Raw genomic sequence first — 23,519 nt, forward strand, 5'->3', positions numbered from 1 at the left:
AAACAATCAGCCATACAGAGAGCGAGCCAGAGACTTTTGCGTCTCATCCAAAGCATTAGCAGTCTCACCAAGGCTACAGAAACTAAAGCCTGCTTTCAGGATGTCACACAGCAGGAAGAAAAAGCTTTTCATCCTTCTATGAAATTTCACTGCAAAAGTGAAAAATATATAATAAAAAAAAGAAGCAAGGAACAAGTCATCAGGAGGCAGGCTGACAGTCTGTGTGCGCCTGTTTGAGGTCAGAGAAGATTGTTTCAGTAAAGCATGCCACTGGAGCTCCAAGTCCCTGTCACCCTTCTGAGGCCAAATCAAAAGTGACTGTCCTCCTTAACCCCTCCTTTCTTCACACACACACGCGCGCGCACACAAAATCAAGAGCCCCGTTCCCCTCAAAACACGCACACACATTCAGTCCCTGCCCCTAAATACACAATACACATGCAAGAACTAAAAACACCCACGTTCACACGCTTAGCAGAGCCGTCATGGCATCACACCCGGTTTGTCCTGGTCACATCACGGCAAAGTCACTTTAGGCCCCGGCCAGACGACTAAAGAGATGAGACGTGTGATGGAGTGAGAGAATGGGGCTTCCTCCTTCTTCTGTTTCTCTTAATGCAGCCTGTCCCTCCGAGCCACTTCTCTGCCTCCTTGACCGCACAGGACCGAGGGGAGACGGAGCGCAAGGTCCTTGTGGATCAAAGGCAGAGCGATACTTTGTTTGTACTAGGGTTTAACACAGAGCTTTCACGGCAGGCCAACGCTGAGATTCCACGAGGGATTCGCACATCACTCTGGATGAAGAAGTTACAACATGTGCAACATCTTCGCACAGGGTGATAATATGGGATTGCACGACATATTTTAGCAAATACAACTCGCTCAAAAGCACACTTTTACTTTTGGTGTCTGTTGATTCAGGCGTCATTAACATTCCTGTCAGCAGGTACACAGATTAACTGGCTTTAAAATTCCTTCATGTGCATGTTAGCGCTATCTGGGCAGTTTGCAGTTGTATTTATTTTGAATTAAAGGATTTCCAGTTGGTCAGGGCAAATTATCATTAAGTGGCCAATGTGCTGCTCGCAAAACCGCCACCCTCAGCTAATCACTCCAAATTCAAATTGTGGCCTTCTGCTCGACAAATGTAACAATTCAGCTCATTATTTGATAAAATGAGTTCGGCATGTCAAACCGAGTGAACACAGAGTTCACACAGCCCCCATTTTGAGTGGCCACATAAATAAATAAAGCCATTAATAAATCAAGAGGAAAAAAAACAAAACTGATAAAATCATGAGAGTGAAAACATTTAAAAAACATTTAAAGTCCAGCGTGAACTTGTTTTTGCACGTATAAAATTCTTTTGGTTCATTTACACCACTTTTCTGTGTTTTGCATTTACATTGTTGTTGCAGATATTTCTTTCAAGAGTCTGTGGAGACCAACGGCAGCTAAACGACATCGAATATTAGACTTATGTTCACAATAATATTCTGTTCAGCACAGATTACAGAATACATGCAGCTTTGAAACACACTGCCAAAGGGCACAGTGCTGCAATAGATCGCTTATCTTTACTAATACAAGATCAATTCATTTAATTCATAAACAAAAGCAGGCCTTATTACACTGAATTCCCCCCGTTTAACATCCCTATCATTATCTTGGCGCTGTCTTTGACAATCAGCAGGGGAGGATGCAATAGAAACTGGCCAGAGATTGAAGAAGTGAATGAATATAAGGAGGTAGGCAGAAGGAATATCAAAGCGGGACTCGGTAGCCAAGAGCTGGCATTTATGCTGTCAACCACCCCGGCTTCATGCCTGAGCTACAAAATTTTATCAGTTAAGCTAAAAAGGCAACACGCTCCTTTTTGCATATTTTCTAGTACTGACTTGCACCATCACACTATCATATCAGAGCAGGCAGTTTCTGTGGAAAAGGGAACCGAGGTGGCAGGTCTGAACTGAATGATTCCGCGCTGTGTTAACCTTTCAAACAAAGTAGAATGAAAATAAGTTGTTTATATTACGTGGCTTTTTGACACTAATACCGACAAAAATAAGAGGAAGTAAGAATTTGTTTATTTGAATGTGAGTGGACTCTTTTTTTTCTGCGTAATGAGAGAAAAGTACTGGAACAAATTAGAACATGCATAGAGGGAATTAAAATGATATTCGGCTGAACAATAGAGGCACTGTTCTTACATACACATGTGGCACAGGGCAGCTGTTACTTTCTAGTTTCAAATCTACTGCTTCCACTACTTAAAAACAAAACAAAACAAAACAAAAGTTCTTTTGAATTTCAAGGTTTATTATTTTCAATGTAAAACTGAATGTGTGATGAGTGTTAGTGATGTTCGCCGAACACTTTACAAATGAGGGGCCTATAAGAGGTCGCGGTGAACGCGGGACGAGGTTAGGCGAAAACGGAGCAAGGTGAAAAGTCAAAAGGGAGACAGGGGGAAAAAAACGTAGAGCTGGAGAGATGAGAATGGAAGAGATAAAGACCACTGAAAAACAGAGAGAGAAAAAAAAGAGCTAGAGCAGAGAATCACAGAAATGCCAAGGCTAGAACGATGGAGAGAGAAGATAGAAAGAGGGGGAGACAGGAAGAGAGGGGAGAGTGACTCAGGCAGCCAATATTTTTTAAACAGCTTTGCTTCCACTCAACTGGGCATCAAGGCCATTATCCCGGGGTTAATCCCCAATCCGACGGAGCTGGCAGCCTTCCGGGACAAGCCAGGGTGGCAGTCCATCAACAAGGCGGGCACGAACAAAAATAACACACACATACTCAAACACATGCATATGACACAGAGCCAGGCCCAGGCAGGCATGCAAGCAATTAGAAAAAAAAATAAAACAACAAAGCTATTAGCCGGCTTGTTCTTAGCTTCTTTTTCCTTTATTGTCAGTTGAAAAAAAAAACTATTGCTAATGTCTTTTCTGTCATTTTATCTCAGTTTCTGACTTCTTTAAATCTCCCTGTAGGTTTTCTGTGTTTTCCGTCTCCCTTGTTTCTTTTATCACACGCCCTCCATCTGTCCACCTTTATTTTCTCCACCTTCCCCACCAGCTCTAATCGTGCCACATTTTGCACCTCTACCTCACTCTCCCTTTCTCTGCCCGCTCTCTGTTTCACTGGCCGGCATCCAAGGAGCCAAGGTGGAGGAAGAGATTGACTCAAAGAAGGATAGCCATGTCATGTGGAGAGGGACCAAAGAGGATCCAGGAGGCTTAGGGAGACTTAGCAAAACTCCCTTCATCCCTTGCTCTTCCATCCTTGGTCACACCTCGCACACACTGACCAAAAACAATACCCGCACCTCCCTTATTTTCACCTGAAGACTTTCATGCAGCTCCTTGTACTTCTTATTGTTTTTGGAGATTTTTTTGCACATCCAAAAACATCAGCCTCTACAACCCTCCCATCCCTCCGTCCCACTGATCTATACGGTTAAGCAGCTCCAGACGTTTTCCGGCACCATGCATTCTCACCTTCAGCCAGGCAGGTGTTAAGCCCAGAGTGATCTGATGGAAATCCGGTCATAGTAAGGATGGACTGGGATCATCCCGGAGTGACCGGGAAAGAGGTGTGACTCAAACACACTGCTGTTGATGTCCTTTAGCTTAAATACCCTGGCTGGGTTTCAACGTCACCTTAAATGCCTTGCAAGCTGTGACACTACTTAATATTTTAGAGTTTTAAAAAAGGGTGAGAAGATCCATGTGACCATCTCTCTGTTGTCTCTTTCCAATGTCTTCCTCCTTCACACTCCAAGATGTGTGTGTGTGTGTCTGTATGTGAATGTAGTTTCTGGGCTATCTTTCTCTCTAGGCCCCTAAGCCTGCTATGTCTCCCATGGTAACTCCCTGACTGACGACCCGGGGCTTAGCCTAAATTCTCCCTCTATTAAAAGCTGTGAAATGCAAATAATGAAACATCTCATTACTACTGTCGGAGAACCCAAAATGAAAGGAGAGGGGGGGAGGGAGTGGGAGGGAGAAGCGCAAGGCTTGGGGGGTGGAGGCGGCGGCCAGGGACTGTAATACAACGAAAGAGGGCTATACCGGAGGGAGGAAAGGTGAGAGGACAGGGAGAAACAAGCAAGAGCTGGAAATAAAGGAGGCAAGGATAGACGAAAAGGAAAGGGAGGATATGAAGCGGGTGAAAGGATGAGAGCAGATCCCCAGACAGCGCGTCTTTTCTTCCATACACGCTGTCATTAACAGAAAGGGGACGGGGACTAGCCAGACAGAGGGAGCACCCTGATAAATAAATTGCTGCAAATGAGCAGGTATCATTCAAATATCTAACAGCCAGTGCTAGAATCTTCCAGAATCTGTCGCACAATCACCTGCGATGCATGTGCAGGTAAAGACGGGAAAAGGCTACTGGTTTGTGAAAAACGTTTGCGGTGTACGTGGAAGTGAAATCACCAACAGGAAGTGTTCGTTTATGGTTTTTCAGGTGGGTGGAGACAAGTGGTATAAGTGTGGCATTAGAGATGGGGGTGGGGTGGTGGGGGAAGGTCACTTGTGAGAATGATCACATCACCTTATGTGGTCTGTTGGTGTGAAACCCAAGTTTCATGACTGGAATAGTTCAGAGACTCATCTGCTGAGTCACAACCCCCTGATAGTCTGAGGAAATTTATGGGACGTGCAGGTTTTAAGGTTTGGCATTGTCTAATAGCAGGATTAGTCCATGGCTTCTTGAAACCTTTGTTTAAGAAAAAGAGTATTCTGATGGATCACAAATGCATCATGTCTTTTACATTCCTCACGAGGGAGAGTAGTACATTATCTGGACTGCTACAACAGAAAAATGTTCCCTCTTTCTTTATAAACACCAAGGTTATTTCTGTATTTTCAATCCGAATGATTCCTATTGAAAAAAATAACATTACACCCATCACTGCAAAATCTCTACATGTGTGTCATACAGGGGAAGGAACACAAGCTGAAGCAAAAAAAAAGAAAAAGAAAACTATGCAGACGAGCACTTGAAGACAGCTTTTGCTAACAGACTTTCAAGTTAAACTTTGACCAATTGTACTGCATAACTGCATAAATATGTGGATGCCAGATCACAACACATGTAACATTAAATGTTCTTAGTGAACACCTCAGTCTCCGCTTTACTGAAATGGCTTTCCACATGATTTTGGAAACGAGCTGCAGGGATTTACTTCCATTTGGTAAAAGAGCATTAGTAAGGTCAGTTACTAGTGATGGGAGAAATTTCACTTTTTTTGTGAGGGGGGCGTGGTTAATTTCTATTTGCCTAAAATATTTGCTGTGGTTCAGTCACCACCTCACTCCTGTCACTGCATCAGTATACTGCAGTGATTATTTCCGGCATGCGTCCCTCACTCTGTCGTAACCAAGAGGTAGCCTATCTGAGGCTCTCATTCACCCACTAACTCACCAACTCCATCAGTTCCCGGCTCTCAGCCCCTGTTTATTCATTGTAAGCTTATCCTCTTAGTCCCAGGTTTAGTTCTTAGCCAATCATATGCTAGCTTACAGCATGCATCATTGGCTGTTACTGGCCATAGCTGGTGAGTGAAGCTGATTTGATTTTATATGTTCGACAGAGAAGTGGAAGAAAAACAACAAGTTGCTTGTGCAGTAAGAGTAGAGAATGTATAATTCCTTTAAGAGATTTGTTCCCTGCAAACAAATGATTTGCGACCATCACGACACTAACACTTACTGACTCGCAGCTGAGGGTTAAGTTCATCCCAAAGACCCCTGATGACTTTGAATTTAGGGCTCTGTTAGTGTTGGCTGTTTTTTTTTTCAGACTTGATATTTGTTGCTTATGCTTTTGTCTCTTTATTCTGCCGATCTAGCCGCCTGCCTCTTGGTACATACCTAACTTGTAAAATGCGACTGCTGAATAGCTGCGCAGTGTCTCCTTTTTGTTGTGTCGAGCTGCAGTTGTACACAGACACTGACAGATTGAAAGCGAGATTCTGAACGGCAAATCTAGCACCGCGGAGACCTGGCATTGTATAGTTGATGTTAAGTACTGCACAACAAAGAACCGGTGTGAAAGTCTCTGTTCTCATGTCAGACAAGCATGCGAGCTAACAGAAGCAACAACCGTCACGCGTTACTGGTTGGAGATACTGATCATTTAATAACATATAAGGTTGTTTAGTTAAAGTGTACAAAGACTCCTAACATCTTATAGCTTCTGCTTGGACCCCCAAAGGTTGCTGGTTTTGTCCAGTTTCAAACCAAACAAATACTTGAGAGGAAATTTTGCTTTGATTACAACAAGCAAGTGCATATGGGTGTAGGGCTTCCCTGCACACACACACAAACACACACCACACCACATTCACACCTTTGTGAATATATTGGCAGTCGCCAGTTTTTGAACTGACAGCGCCCAGTTGGAAACATTTAACATATCATCCAACCTAGACTCTGAGCAGGGAGTTAAATACTGTACTTCCACATCAAACATAGAAAAAGAATAACAAAAGTGGTGTTGGGTGCCGTAGCATTAACCCTTTCTAGGGCTCTCGGTGAAATACTTTAAACTTCAAAATTTCAACTCTAGAGAGTTATTGGATGATATTATTGTTGGACTTTCTTTAACTTTTGCGACCTGTTCAATTTTCATTTCAGTGATATGTTGCACATCAAGTTCCCATATATATAAATATATATATATGTTTATTTGTACAAAAGGTTAAGCTTGTCCAAAACTCGACATAAAAGAAGCAACAGATTCTGCTGTTTGACTTCTACCCACGAATGAGTTTGACTACAGCAGCTACTATAAAACAAAACTACAGTAGGGTGCTCACTGGGTTGAGCAGGTAAAATATGTGCTGCAGAGGCCAAGATTTGATTCTACGCCGAGCCATTTGCTGCGTGTCTTCACCCCGCTTAAACTTTCTCGTCCACTCTCAAACCATCCTGTCACAATAAAGCCCAAACGAAATAAAATTACAAAAATTATGACTCAAGTTGTTTAAAAGGCATAATTTTCATTTATTGTACTCTTCTCCCCTGGGCTTGTTTTTATATCCCCTTGTCTCGTCTCCTCTAGTTTCTCTTATTTTGGCAAATCTCAGTTCTGTTTTCAAAAGCACCAAATGGCTTTGTGGCCAGAGTGATGATGACAATATAAGGCTACGGACTGGCTCACAACTCACATTTAACACTTACTCTGATCTCTCTCTCTCTCTTTCTCTCCATGCCAGCGAGCCACTCGGTGTGTGTGCGTGCAAATGTGTGTGTGTGGTTGTCCAGACCCTCTCATAGGTCTTAACACAAAACCTGTCACAGCAAAAAAGCAACCTGTCACGACTCAGCTAGACACGACTGTACATGACTGCACCACAAAGAACACAAGCAGGCTGTTCCCGAGCTGTTAAAACAGTCACTGCAGCCACCAGCTCCAAAGGTCTCAGGCAAGAACACACACTAGGACACAAGCACACACATATACACGCATAAAGCAAGTGAACAGTGAGGAGGAAATGAGACAAAGGGTTACCAGGAGAGGAGGAAGACAACGTAAAAAAAGAAAAGAAAAGAAAAAAAAAGATCGCGTTGTATAGTAGGCCTTAAGGACTACACGTCTGAAATGTCTGACAGCCGAAAGCTAATTGTTGTTTGTTCGAGTGTGTGGTTTTTCGATGTACAGCTGAATGACTGAATGATGGTGACTCACTGCTGGTGGCCAGTCGCTATCTGGTGCCGAGGCGGGCGTCCAGAAAGTGTGTCTGTGTGTGTTAGGGTAACTTGGTGAGACTGTCGCTCTGTCAGACAGCAAACAGAGGCATCTTTCTCAAATCCACACTGGGCCACAGCTTACAATGAGCTCACGCAAAGAGGGGAGCAAAAAAAAAAAAACCCACGACAGCTTAAGTGTGTACTCACAAGTTCAACAGGCACACCCTGCATCCCCCTGAGCAAATATTACGAGACTTTACTCCCTGCTAATCTTATTCACAAACACTCTGGAGCGCACACAAAACAAGAAATTTAAAGAAAAAACAACAACACATCATCGTACTGTATTAGCTTAGCACTCGACATACAATATTAACTCCCAAAACTAACTGTACTACTGAGCAGCTCTGTGATTTACATATAGTGAGCGAAGCGTTTATAAAAACACATTTGTATATAATAGCCCGGGGCTGTGTTGTCACTCATCAAGCTGATCAAAAAGCAGCTGCTATACAACACTGATGAATCTTGGAGTGCTTTTGCAAATCTGTCCTTCAACGGCAGAAAAAAAAAGGAGGTGAGATAAAGGGAGAGAAATCAAGGGGAGAGGAGAAGAGTATCTAAATATAGAGAGACTCGCATTTTGGAGTCAGAAAAGAGACAGTGAAGGGTAAGAAAGAGGCAGGGAGACAGGAGATGTAAGAGAACGGAAAGAGAGGAGGAGAGACAGGGAACTAATACAAAAGCAACAGAAATGGAAGGAGGTGGAAAAAAGTAGCCTTGAAGCTGCAAAAGAAGAAGGAGGGAGTATGGAAAACCGTCAGTATAGACTCATTAGGTTTCTCATCTACTGCACTGCTTAGTGGACTTCTGGAGAACTAGACACTTAGTGTTAAGTCCACAAGACTTAAGTGTTTAGTACATGACATAGGGTATCACCACAGGTATTAGTCAATGCATAGCATTGATATGGAGGCTCTACCTCTTCAACAAAAAGGCTGCAGCTCCTCTTCTGACTAAATTCTTAGAGTAATCAGTGAAGATACAAAATCAATTACACTCTTTGTCTTCCTTGTTTCGCTGCTGTGCTGCGCATGGAGTAACTGCTCCATTTTAATGGCATACCTCCTAAAGCTTCTTGCAAAAAAAGGAGAGGATTTAAGGTAAAGTTTCAAGTAAAGTTTCTTTTGTTGGAATGTAAGTGGTTTTTTTGTTTTTTTTATAAAAAGGGACTTTTTAAAGGACATTTGCATTGACGGAAGAGTGGCTCAAGGCCATTATGTCCACTGTGACTGACGAAAAGTGAGGCTTGATCAGACAAACGCTTCGCTTCAATCCTCACTTCGGTCCTGATACCTCATTTTCTGTCACCCCCTCCCTGCTTATCTGTCTGTCTCTTCACTCAGCCAGCGTTAAGTTGAATGTGACGCTGACTGTCACCTGTTGACTGCTGCCATGGCTTGCAGGCTTTTGGAACTACTGCTTGCCCGCCCACCTCCCCGACCCCTGGACAGCAATGGAAAGAACTGTAAATTCATAAAGAGAAGAAGGCATAAGAAACACAATGAGCGAGGGAAGGACAAAAGGACCACTGTGTAAACTCTCACCATAGTGCTCACCATCGCTAAGGACAACACCCACCACGGAAACCTAATTTTGAAGAAGTCACACATTCCCACATTGTGAGCCAGTGCCAGTATCAGGTGTCTGTCCAAACCACCAACCACCAATCAACTGCCACCCCCTTCATGACACACCAGCACACACACCAAAACAACCAGGAGGGGGGAGGTGAGATACAAGACAGGAGGGAGGGAGGGAGGGATGCGGGGGTGAAAAAGAGAGAGTAAAAAAGATGAGGGCACGGGGATAGAGCCAGCTACAGACAAAGGCAGACAGAATGGCAACGAGTGAAAAGAGGAAGAGTGAGGAAAAAAAATAGAGAGAGAGGTGAAAAGCTCAATGCCATCTCACTATGCTCGAAGAGAACAAAAAGACAGCAACAATGACGCTTACATATGCATGTTTCAGTTAGTGTGTGTGTGCCTGTACATGTTTGAAAATGCGGTGTTGGAAAGAGTGGTGAGAGGGCCGTTGGGGAAATTTGCCCCTTGCCACCGAAAAAGGGATGTGAACCTACTCACTTCTGTTCCCATGTGGATTGGCTTCACCTCTTTTGTTCATAAAGGGAACTACGCTGACGCCGAAGAGCCCATAAAATGTACGGCCACTATGACAAAGGTCCACTTGTTTCATTGATTTATGAATTTCACATGTAAACACACAAAGGATGGGGTTTTGGAACAAAAAAAAAAGCTTTGTTAAAACCTTTCTGAAGTGAAATAACTTCCTCCAGTCCTGCAGAAAACTTACTGCAAGTTGAACGGCTTATCTTCACAGGTAATACCGCATCAGAGCTAAGTCTGTTGGTGTATTTGGTAGAAAACTGGACCCTGCAACTTTTCATATTAACAGAATGTATAAATATGCGCTAGGGTCAAGGGGAAGGATAAAAATGAGAAAGGGAACAGAGAAAGGGTAAAAATGAGAAAAGGAGTAGAGGGAGGGTAAAAATGAGAAATGGAGTAGGGGAGGCCACATGAGGCACCTGGCCCACTTACAGCAGAGGAGGGGGTGGTGGAGGAGAGACGGAGGAGGAGGAGGAGAGGTGGAAGATTAAGGAGTGGGAGGGGAAAAAAAGAAAAGGAGAATTTGGAGGAGGAGGAGGAAGCGGAGGGAGAGGATGAGGAAGAAGAGGCCTGGAGAGAAAAAAGCCAGGTTGATACAGCTGGGACGGAGCAAGGGGAGGTGGGCGCGGGGAGGACGGGGGCTAGGGCAAAGTGAAGGAACGCAGAAAGGTTAGGAGAGAAGAGGATGTGAGATGAGAAGGCAAGAAGAAAAAAATAGGAGATGAAATAATGGGAAGGGGGAGAAGGGCACAGGGGGAAGTGAGAGCAGGAGAGAAAGAGAGAAGAGGTGGAGGCTGGAGACGACGAGGTGGCCTTGTGATGTTGAGAAAGGAGGTGGTGTGCGTGCGTGCGTGCGTGAGCGCAATGAATCTGTGTGCGTGTCTCTCTTTGTGTGTGCGTGTGGGTGTCTGAAATTATGACGAAAAAACTAACACCTCACCCAAAGTATGAATAACCGACCACAACAGGCCAACGTAGGTTCAATCTCTTCTCCCAGCACATTCGAGCAGCCTGCCTATACCACTAATATCCCACTAATACCACCCACAGTCCTCGCTCCACCTCACATCAATGAATATTTCATGTCCTGATGGCACTTTTAAAGCAAAAACTAATTAGCAAATCCAAGTTGATCTGGCATTAGTCATATCAGGCCAATTAAAAGCCCAGTCCTACTGTACATGTTAATGGCAGCGAAGTGGAATAATTGTATGTTGAGCAGGGGAGAGAATGTTAAACAGGCCTTGTTAGCAGCACTTTAGCACTCTAGCCTGAGTCCATGGCTGGATTACAAAACTCTACAAAGCTGAATAATGTTCGTCAGAAACACGCACACACATACGGAGGCGCACACACATCTTTGAAAGCGTCAAACGAAAACTCTATCCATTAATTAGAGTGTCGCCATCAATTCCATGGGGTCAGGTCTGATACTTATAGCTAAAGAAGAGAAATAGTTCCAGGGAAAATGATGGCGCTATGCTACAGTACTAATATTAAACTGAGATCCAAATATTGGCAGAAGCTTACAGGTCAGATGTTATTCAGTATTAGTGGGAGAGAACCATTCTCTGCTCCACACACTGTTTCTGCGGTCAGAGCCAGTCAACATAAGGTTGTAGAGACAGTTTTTGTGTGGTATTTGAGTACAGAAAGGTGCTGGTTTGTATGTGAGTCCTGCCAACCTTCCTTTCTGCGTGTGTGTTTTTTTTATGCAGGAGTTTAGATTGAGACAGACAGCACTGACACACACAGACTAAACTGTGCTGCACAAAAAAAAGCGACAGAATAACAAGGGCTAGAGCGCTTTTGGAATGAATGTCTGTTTCATCACCACCACCACCACCCCTCCTCCAACACAGTTACCCCCCTCCCCATTCTCTCTCCTTCACGTTCCCTCTTTTCCTTCCTCGCTCTGCCTCCCCTGTCTCGTTCTCTCACCTGAGCTTTGATATGGAAATCTCTCACCAGCCAGAGCCCGAGGCTAGTTGACTGTTTCTAAAGATGTATTTGCTCAAAGCCGCTCAATTTCTCATCAAATGCTCACACTATGTGTATAAAAGACAAACTCTTTCACTGGGAAAATAACAACTAACAACCATGTACTTATATGAAGCTTTCAACAGTCTGCAAACTCCAGACCTCAACAAAGAGGTTTTTCTAAGCCCAAAAACCTTCAAGTTTTTAATGGCTTATATAAATTTGACTAAGGAGACGGTGACCTTTCTGCAAAGTGGAGAGACGAGGACGCCAACTATCTTGTTGATAAAATAATTCAACTGAGCGCGCCCGCTCGTGCAGACTGTATTTTCTCACTGGTTTACCAGTTCATCCACGCCAGATATGCATTAAGGATGGCCTACCCAGCATATATACATATGAGACTGAGCCAAAAAAATGACAATTGGAAACATTCAAGGGCGAGTAAAACAATTTGCAAATGAGGCAGAAATTATTTAATAATCTAGAAAGAGGTAAGAAAGTCTGGGTAAGATAAAATATTATGTTTTTTGTCAACAAAAGCAAATCATGCGAACAACAACACTAATCAGTCCCATGTCAGCTCATTACTAGAGTGTGGTGATACAGTATCACAGGTTCATAATGCAGACGTTGTTCTTGTGTGTCATTCTTTTGCAAATTACTGTGATCGGTCCTTTTTTTTTTAATAACTTGGATGCAAAAAGATAGATTAACTCTAAAAAGCTGATTTTTTTTCATACTTCCCACAGAGATATAAAAGTTTGAGTCAGAATATCCTAAAACATGGGGTAATCTGTAGCTTGAAAAAACATGAAGGGCACAGTTGCTAACTGCCTGAGACAGAGAAATATGTAGTGTAAATAAGCAAGCTTAAAGGGATAAGAAAACAGATATAATTTCTGTTTTGTCTCTTGTTTGTTTATTACCAACAGACAGAATGCTAACTGGAAGATAATATGTGTTTGTTATCTAACCGGCCTGCATTACCTGACGTGCAAAACTGCCATCATCACTTCACTTGTTGCAATTTTGTTTTGACATCTTCCGAGCAAGTGAAAACGCACAGAATATTAAAGCAACAATTAGAAGTGCGGTGACGAAATAATGGAGAGGATCTGATCGGTTTCCACAGGCTGGCCCGAATGTGCGCATTGATGCAATTGATAACTGATGTTAGATAATGTTGCCAATTCCAGAAAATTACTCATGATGCTGATAAGCATTGTGTGATGATGGCTCCCTGGAAAAAAAGCCGATCTGCTCCACATTCCTAAATAAAAGAAAAACACACCCTGGTGAGAGCACGCAAAGTGAAATCCGTCATCTGTTTTCTCAGGAATGTGTGATCCAAAAAGGTGTTTTGCAATATCAACAGCTCCTAAGCAAAAATTTTCAAAATTCCCTTGCATTTATTTTTAGCAGCAATCAAATTTAAATTTTCCTTCAGGACTTGAATCTTTCTTCTGAATTGTAAAAAACCAAAAAAAAAGGTTAAAAGCTGGAAACGATCTTTTAATTTAAGATTCAGGGGCAAAGTAACGAAAGAAAGGAACTAAACAGATTGTTATTTTCATTGACGTCCTTTTGCACAAGCAGGTGACCGAGTGAGCGCAAACAATGCTATGAAATATTAAGATATATGTGAGAGGTAGGGAGCAATTCTGCACATGTGTGCGGGTCTGGGGTGGGGATGGATTAAACTCACCTGTTCTCTCTGCTGGGGGCAGATAGAGCATGTCAAATGAGTAGAAAGGGAAGCCAGCTGTTACACACAAATACACGGATGCACACACATCCCCCACATCATCCGTGTAACCCCATGGGGATTAGGAACACCTGTATTCATCCCTGCACAATGAGCTATAGAACCAGTTAAGCTAAAGGGCCTCGGGAGCTATTACGAAATGGGGGGATGGAACCGGTGGAGATATGGGTAGGGGGAGGTGGGGGGTTAATATGTGCCAAACTGTCTAAAAATGAAATAGATGTGAGAATTATAATATCCACGATGTAACAGGTAGGAAACAGAGTTGTCACAAAACTCCAGAGAGATGTGTTGTGTCATGTAAGACATGTACATGCCAGAGTAAGCGGTTCATTTTGCAGTGTATTAACCAAACAGGTGTTCCCATTAACAAGTAAGCTCTGAGGGGCAATCGGGTTGAGAAAACTGGCAGGGAGAGATAGAGACAGGGAGATGAATCAAGTACAAGGTTGCTAACAGGGACAAATGTGACTTTGTGGAGCACTGATCTATCTTTCGGGAAAATGTACTGTAAATTAGATAAACTTACTGTATAGAGTATTGTCACGCTGTTTATATGAACACGCGCATAATGTTGTGAGGGTGTAGTACACTGCATCCCCAGGGTCTGCGTAGCTGAAGTCGCTACCACACAGCTCAGCCCACAACCCGAGCACCACCTACACAGCTACAGGCTTACATTCATACACACACGCACACAATGAAGAGGCCATAGTGTGGAGCTTCATACCTGACCACCACCCAAACCAAGAACCCTCCTTCTCATTTTCTCACCCTCTATTCACACACAGCCACACCCTCACGGTTTCCCACAGATGTCCAAAATCTGCTGCGGCGTGTGGATATTATTCAGTGCAACAACCTCCGCCAGCCTCCAGCAAACACGATGGGAAACTTTGGTTTCAACCGAGAAAAAGACAGAAAAGTCATGCTGATGCACTTAATCTTGTTTAATCAACTTCAAAAGGTCCATTCATGAGAGAATGCACAAGTGTAAAGTGCTTCAAATCCTGCTTTGCAGTCCCACAAGAACACGCGCAGCTAATATTTTTTCCATCTTTCGGCCGATCTCGCCTACACTCCTCCTCCACTCATCCTTGTAACTGTTGTCTTGGTCTGTATTATATTCTCCCCGTGGAACACACAGATGGAGGTGCAGAGACACACACACACACACACACACACACACACACACACACACACACTCATACACAGAAACACTGACATCCACTGTTCTCAATAATGATACTACACAACCCCACTTTAGGGAAGCAGCCCCACTGGGATGTCATGTCAGGACCCACAGACAGGATTTTGGAAGAAGCTAAGGTGACAGTATGGATGGCATATTGAAATGTGTTTGAATGCCAGAACAGCTGAGGATTGTAGGCATTAAAAGAAGATAATTAGGCTTTCACCTCCTCATGAGGACTTTGCAAAATGTGCACGGCATGCATGCAAACACACAAACACACACAGACAAGCCTACAGTAATTGAATTACTGAATAAAAGACTTTGGAGGATTTATCATATCAAGCGCCAACTCTTAACTGAGTAGTAGGAAGGACAAAGTAACCAGACAAATCCAGAGAGAGGCCTAAGACAATTTGGAAAAATGGCTTGATGGTCTCTTAATCCCAGAGATCCAGTTAGCTGATGTCAAACAGAGGAAAAGACCTAGATCTAACTGGCTTTACAAAGCTATAAGCCAAAAGGGCACGCTTTAAATCTGCAGTGTTTTTGTTTGATTTGTGTTAGCATAAAAAAGCCCAAGTGTATGTCTTCTCAGCCTTCTCTCGCTGACTTTTGTAACTTGTAACTTTGCTACTGCCTCATCAGAAAAAACAGGCTTTAACTGATGTAGGTTATACATAACAAGGTGAAACAATTAAAATAATCTCATGAGGAATAAATCCCAGCGTCAGTCTAAGTTTGTCTTATGTTATATAAAAGTTTGAAATCCCCTGTGATAATGGACAGTGATTAGAGCAATGCATAGATCTCTTTGCTGAGCGCTCACCTGGCTGTGCAGGGGATGCACGACAGCCAGGCGCCCACCGCCGTTTTCTTTACAGAGCGTGAATGAAGTGGGGTTGTTCCCCTCTCACATGGTAAGCATGGTAGAAAATGGAGGAAGACGGAACTGACCGGTTTGAGAGGGCAGACACAGACAGCAGACATACACTGTACCCACAGCACTGGAGACAGACCGAGCGGGAGAGACGCTTCAGCTTTAATAAACAGAAAACACTTGACGCCACTCTCTTTTCAACTCTCAACGCGGATCAGATGATGATCAGCTGTACCTCAACAATTACAAAAAAAAGAAAAGAAGAAGAAAAAAAAATACCCAAGAGCACCATCTGCAAACAAAATCCCCCCCCTCTGTCTTGTCTGGTACTCTAGGGTTGGGTGTTGACGCAGCAGAAATTTCCAGCTGGAGAAATCCCCCAAACGGAGGTTAATCGAGGGGAGAAGGAGGAGGGTTTAAGCCCTTGTCTTCCAGACTCAGAGCGCTTTCATTTTGAATCCCCTCCAGACGGCTGTACGGAGCATCACTCGTATTTTCTGGTACGGCGTGTGCGCTTGACAATCCCCCCACACCCCAATCAGTGTGACGATATCATGTCATGCTTTTCAAAACTTTGTAAAAAATTTCAGCAGGATCCGGTGGTTTCGTCAAACTCGAGGAGCTGACACTAACCCCAAGAGAAAAATGATGTATGTGTCGGCAAGTGTCACATACACCTGCCTAACCTATAAGATGGGCTTTTTCGAAAAGTCAAAAGGACACGTTTGACTAAGTGTTGCATGGCTTTTATTCAAAACCAGTCGAAAATTACGCAAACTGGAAACTGCATTTTCTTCCTGCGTGCTAACAATGAAAAAAGTATTTGTTACTACCCATTTATACGAGTAATATACATTTGGATTTGAAGCAGTTTGGTAGTATGTTCAAACACATGTGGAAAAACACAGCAAAGTGGACAGGAATAGATTTTTTTTTGTCTATCTTTTTAATAATTCGCCGCCTAATGTGTGAAATATGGCTTTAATATGCGTATCCATTCAACAAATTACAGCTTCTCCAAATATCAACAAGCGCAATAGACAGCTGGCTGTCACGTATGGAACAGGTAGGCGTACTTTCAGACTGTTGCCTGCTCACTCGGTCGGGTATATCGCTGTCAAAATACACTCTGCGTGGCTAACATGATGCCGACGGACTGGACTAAAAAGCACTGAGAGAGAGAAAAAAACAGAAAGAAAGAAAAAACAGACAGACAGGCCTTCATACAGTAGCTTTTCCGATGCCCAACTACTATAGCGCCACGATTTGTGAAGAGTTGCATTGTGTCATGTCTCCAACCTGTGCGCCCACCAACTATCAGCTGTAGACGCGATGGCTCCGTGAGGCAGAAAACTAATTGTTGGTAAGATAGAGCCCGAAGCCATGGAAATATTGCGATATCCGCCGCGTCTCAATGAAATCTTAAACCTGTTACCAAAGGGAGAGAGGCTGAACGCTGTATTTTTTTAAAGGGCTACTAGTAATATAAGGAAGTCAGACATACCTGTTACCCCATGGGGTCTGGGGTGGACGTGGTGTCGGTCCTTCGGAGTCCAATCTGGTGTGACAGCCTAAGAGAAGAAAGGAGGGGATGTCCAAAGCACTAGGTACTCTCCTTCCTCTCCTCTGTATGCTTTCTGTAAGTCTTATTCCCCGTTTTCTCCAACTCCCCGCTCCTCTTCCTCCACCAGCCCCTTTTTCTTTCTCTCTTTCCCTCCCCTGCTTTTCCGTGTCTTGGTATCAGGAGCCTCCCCCTCCTCCTCCTCCTCTTCTGTTCATGTCTATCTCTCTCTCTCGCTCTCTCTCCCCTTCTCTCTCAGTTCTAACCCTACGCGCTCTCTCTCTCCGTGTCCCCGTATCTCCTCTCGCTGTCTCTCTGGACAGTCAGGAAATGAGACAGCGTGAACGCACTATGTGTAGCCTATATCCATTTAATGTAAAATGATTCCGAAACGGCCATAATAATAATAATGATAATAATAATAATAATAATAATGATACTAATAGTAGTAGTAATAATAGTAATAATAATATGCGTTATGATGTAAGCAGTGGGGCTGTGATGAGCCCCTGTGGGTCTTCTAGCTTGTGCGTCTGTTGCCATAGGGCTCAGTAGTGACCGGGGGATTATTGTAACTTACCCCCTCTTGTGGCAACAACAAGAAAACACCGATCAGTCAAGATTTAAAAAACAAAAAAACAAAAACAAGAGTGGCTTTTGCAGTTTGACACAGTTTGACTGGAAAACACCTATGACAGACATGTGATGCTCAGGCCTTCAAGTGTCTCTTTTTTTTGGCAAAAAGTCAGGGGTAATTCCACTTTCAGCCTGAGCTCTCCTTTTCACACATGATGGATTTTTTTTTTTCTTCTTCTCATTGCATGCTTTTAAGTTCTGGGGAAAATTATGAGGTGGCAAACATTTAACACAAAAGGTAGGGGGGACAGATGTGAGAAGTTCTGTGCGAGTCCAAAACAAACAGTGCATTTATTGGAATGTAGTGTACTTCCCGTTAAAGTACAGGTCTGCATCGGTGGGTTTAGAGTCAACAGATGGACTGACTGAACAGATGAAATTCTCAGACACGGAAGAAGCACTCAGACTTTTTTTGTTGTTGTTATTTACGTAAAAGCGTCAATACAAGAATGTAAAAATACTCTGTTACTACTAAAATGGATTCATTCAAAATGCAAAAGCACAGATGTTGCTATTATGAGGAACATACACTTAATAGGTGAGGTTTGTCTGTTTATTTATTTATCTGAAAACTCTTGTTTAGTCCAGCTGGACCTGGAGTCAGATGCTTCCAAAGGGTGTTGAGATAAACTGCAGGTGTCATAAGATCAGGCAGGGCATCACGGTCCAGCTTGTGCTGCCCGACTGGCTGATATGTATTACACTGACTTTCACATTCATAGGTGTGTAGATAACATTCGGTACAATACAAACTTTGAAACCTGACACTGTGTTTCTGCTTCAGTTATAAGGTTCATCCTAACATCTTCCACTATTCAAACATCCTTTTCATGTGGTATTCTATGCTGTAGAGCTACAACAAATACAAGAACTTTTTACACCACGTTTTACTATAGACTCACTAATTGCTTTATTAAGTACACATTGTTAGTTCTGGGTTGGACCCCGTTTTACCATCAGAACTGCATAAATTCTTTCCAGCACCTAGATGAGTCTTAGATAGATTGAACAAGGAGGGAAGGTTGCTCAGACAGTTTTAGCCCAAGTGCGGCAGATTTGTCATCTGTGCATCCATGATGTGAATCTCCTGTTCCACCTCCTCCCAAAGCTTCTCTATTGGATTGAGATATGGTGATTATGGAGGCCAGTCGAGTGAAATCATTGTCATGTTTAGTAAGATAATCTGAACGTTGTGACACAGTATGCTATCCTTCTGGAACCAGCCATCAAAACATGGCTACACTTTGGTCATATAGGGTTTGTCATGGTCAGCAATTGGAGATAAAGTCTGAATTTCAGGAGTGGGACCACACCTCCAAACACACTCCTTCCGGTTCTTATCTATATATGTTCCCCCAGTTCTACAAGGTGTTCATTCTTGTTTACATGCCCCACCCTCCCTCCCCTTTCAATTCTTTAACTTCTTCACTTCTGTTTGGGGATCTGCCAGGCCCGGGAGCCGCCACCAGTCCCCTTCGAGGCCTTCCCCAAACCGCAGCTCAATTCATGTCCAAGCATTCATCTTTATCTACTAAAACGCTGTCAAACCTAAAATGAGGACGTGGGCCCAGCTGGTGAATAACACTCAGGTAGACTGCTGTGTTTAAATGACACTCAGTTGGTAGTAAGGATTCCAAAGTGTACCAAGAACATAGCATCCACACCAGTACACCACCATCAGCCTGATCCAAGCAGGATCCATCCATGCTTTCATGTTGTTTATTACTTACTTACATTCTGAAACTACCATCTGAATGCCACAGAAAAAATCAAGACTCAAACCAGGCAACCTTTTGCCAGCCCTCTATTGTTCAAATTGATTGAGCTGATGGAGCTTCAGCTTCCTGTTCTTAGCTAACAGGAGCAGCCTGTGTGGTCTTCTGTAGCTGTAGCCCATCTTCCATGTGTTGTGTGATCAGAGATGCTCTTCTTAATATTTGTAACAAGTAGTTACTGGAATAGCCACCCCCACCCCACCCCCAATCCAGGTTGATGGATGGATGGTTATTTGAATTAGCATTGCCTCCCTGTCAGCTTGAAGCAGTCTGCCCATTCTCCTCTGACCTCTGGCACCAACAAGGCATTTTTATTCCCAGAAAACTGCTGCTCACTGGATATTTTTAATTTTTTGGACCATTCTCTGTAAACCATAGAGAAGGTTGTGCAGGAAAATCTCAGTAGATCAGCAGTTTATGAAAGCAGCCCATTTGACCCAACTACTACACCACGTTCAGAGTCACTTAAATCACCTACCTCAGTCTAATGCTCACTTAGAATTTCACCATAAAAGCTTAAATGCACAGAGCAGTTGCCATGTGACTGATTGATTAAACATTTGCATTAATGAACAGTCAAACAGGTGTATAAAGTTTCCAGTGAGTGTATAAGCATTTGCTATGACTGGTCCCTTCCTTGATGTACAGAAATCCAGCAGATAAACAACAGTAAACAAAGAAAACTGAGGGGAAATGCATATTAACTCATAAGGAAACTTTAATTATTATTAATATTTTAAATATAGAACTTGTCTCTTTATTCAGAACTTTTACAGTGTCAACAGACTGGAGTTTGTATGTGTCAGTGTGTCCAAGTCACTGATTAGAGTGAACTTTGTGTGTGGATGTATATAGTAATGAGGAACTGGGTATGAGCCTATTTCTTAGGAAATAGAATATATGGGCTGTGACCAGGAATCACTGTAGGTTTGAGGAAGTGGGGACGAAATATGGGGAAGAGAGCGGGTAGTACAGCAAAACATGCACTGCGCGTGCATGCACGTGTGTGTGTGTGCATTTGTGGAGAGAGTGATGTGTGGCGTGGCTCAGCAGGGGGTAGAGCTGTGTCTCCATCAGTCTGGTAGTTGGCTGCAGAGGGCTGGATAACAGAGGATGTCAGGCCATGTGGATTAAGGCTGTAGGTCTGTAATGCCCAGGCACAGATCCCTCTCTCTCTCACACACACACACACACACACACTCACACACTCGCTCTCTGTGAGTAGGGTCTGCAAACACAATCCCTCTCTGAAACAAGCTGCTTTACTCAAAGCTGTGCTCCCTCACGCCAGCGTGGCCTTCCAATCCGCCTCTCACGACAAGCATGACCCTGGCATCCCCTCCTCAACCCCACTCCTCCTGTCTCTCGCCCGCTCTTTTCTCTCCCCCTGTCTGCTCATGGATGGGTTTAGGCGTCATTAGGCCACTTACACATGTATTCACTCCTAGGAGCACTCATCAAGGCAATCCACCCAGGAGAGAGCGAGTGGTGTGAGGGAAAAGCGGGATTTTGGTATTACAGTGGGTTTAGCCTGCGAGTGTGTGTGGTACTTATGTTTACAAAGAGTCCTTGAAGCACAAGGTGATGGGTGTGTTGTGGGCTGCTGTTTACCCAAAGGGGCAGTCACTGTTCTTCTGTATTCTGCCTTTCCCACCTAAGTTTCGCTATTAAATAATGAAAATAAGCTTGTTGTTTAGACTTTAACAGTTTGTCGCTGAGGCAGAGAAGAAGTTAAAAGCTAGACACAAAGAACACACATTGTCTCAGCGCAGGAAGTGAGACCAGGTCCCTTTCTAATGACTTGTATTTGAATCAGAGAAAAAACAAACAAACAAAAAAACAGGATGAAGAATGTAAACGCACTTTAGGAAAACTTTTTGAAGTCAAGCATTAATTTGCTCTCCAAGCTCCCCTGCTGAGGATCGCGGGAGCATAATTGGTCACATTGAATTAAACAGCAAAAAAAATCTACAACTGTCACAAAAATAGCACAAGGCGCTTTCAAAGCCCCATCCACTACCCTTCACTATCAATTTACCAAGGGGAACAGCTGTGTGCTGCTTGTGCCATCCTAGCCCTGCTTGTATAGAAGGCAGAGCCTGCGGCTGAAAGAACACTATCTCTACCAGGTGCAGGCAGGGGATGGGGGAAGGCTTTACAAAGGAATATTTGGCACAAGGTGTGAGACAACAATATGTGTGAAGGTGCAGCTTAGTGATACTCAAATCAGTATTGGGAAACGACAAGCCTTTTATAAAGAGAGTCCTCCCTCAGAGAGAAAGGCCAAATTAAGAGTATGGGAACCAAGTCCACTGATGAGAGGATGGAAGGGAGGAAGGAAAGGAACGAGGGGCAAGAGGAAAGTAGCATTAATAATGGAGGAGAAGAATCCAGAGAATGAGCCGATTTCTCAAAGAAGGTGTAAATGAATGAATTACAATGTAGAATGACACCAGGAAAAGCAGAATGAATTGAGGTTATTGGATTTAAGGGATGCATAATCATCTGGAGGATTCAGAGAATGTGTTTGTGCTCGCTGCCCACACATTTTGCGCCAGCGTGAAGGCACCGCGTGGAGTTTGGGGGGGGGGGGGGGCAGTGGAGCTGTTCACACCACTGCCTGTCCTTGTGTCACCCATAGGAATTTCTGTCCTCCCTAAGGCCTCAGGCCTTGGTGACTATTGTATGTATGAGATGAAAAGATGCCCCTGGACAAGCTGCGCATCCCCACATCCAACATCGTGCCTTTCTTTGATAACAATTGCTCCTGGCTGATCTCATGCTGTCCATCGGCATGTGTGGACAAGGAAGATGTATTTTACCCATTTTCCGAGCAAAGAGGATCTTCTTCCCAAATGAAAATGCAGGCAGACTCATATTCAGGCTTTTCATGCCCATTTCTGTGGTATCAGCCCCTGGCTGCCTTGCTCTAACCCTACTATCCACTTTACTTTAGGGGAATTCACATCTTTCCTGATTATCATATTCTTCTTCTCTGTGTTATGAATCCTACATTAAACAGCCCTCTCCCCCTCTGCATCTTTCTTTCTTCGTCTTTCTCCGTCTGCATGTCTACCCTCTTGATCCCTTCCTCCACTATACTACCCCCTCCAAATCTCATTTACTCCAATGGAAGTAAGTAGAAGAAAAAGAGAGAGAGACAGAGAGCAAGAGAGAGACAGAGAGGAGTACAAAACGACCTTCTCTTCCCCGAAGCAAGAACATCTTCTTATTGTGGAGGTCACCGTCTCAGTTCAGCCCCACGCTCTGAACACTACTCTGCTTGTTTTAATGATGCACAGAGCGGAAGAAGAGGGAGGGAAAGTAAGATAGAGAGAGGGAAACTAACATAGTATTAGAGAGTGAGAGACAGTGAGAAAGAGACGAGTGTCGGGAGTGGATGGAGATGGGAGGATTGGGCTATTTTTTTCTACCGACTCGGCTCACCCCCACCCCCTCTCCTACCTTCCCTCCCCCTCTTCTGTGCAGAAAGTGCACCTCTCTTTCCACATCCATCTTGAAAGGTTCTTCTAAGCTGTCTAACCTCTCAGCAATATTATATATTATTGCTCGCCTCAACCCACACTGAAACCTGGGTTGCTATGCTACAATAATATGACCTCTCATCTCTTCTCCTCCACTACATTTCCTTTCTCATTGCTTTCTCTCGTTTCAGCAGGGAAAGGCGAAGGAAGGGGTTAACAGCCTCCCCCCCATACAGCTTGTCCCCATCAGGACACTCTGCCTCTTTAATGACCTCCTCGAGCTCAGCACTGCTACTTGATTTGACTCTGCTGACCATTTGGGGTCATGACCCCATTCCACACCA

At 43.7% G+C, this 23,519-nt stretch overlaps 1 protein-coding gene across 1 annotated transcript in view; it reads right to left on the reverse strand.

The window, feature by feature from the left end:
* The window catches only part of zbtb46 (zinc finger and BTB domain containing 46), a 60,096-nt gene extending 42,535 nt beyond the window's left edge, over positions 1-17,561 (reverse strand). The window contains exon 1 of the mRNA XM_025901962.1: positions 17,223-17,561. The gene's annotated coding sequence lies outside the window, so the exon portion shown is untranslated. The remainder of the gene's footprint in view (positions 1-17,222) is intronic.
* Between the last annotated feature and the right edge of the window lie 5,958 nt (positions 17,562-23,519).

The sequence above is a fragment of the Oreochromis niloticus genome, linkage group LG20 (genome assembly GCF_001858045.2).
Source record: "Oreochromis niloticus isolate F11D_XX linkage group LG20, O_niloticus_UMD_NMBU, whole genome shotgun sequence".
Lineage (NCBI taxonomy): Eukaryota > Metazoa > Chordata > Actinopteri > Cichliformes > Cichlidae > Oreochromis > Oreochromis niloticus.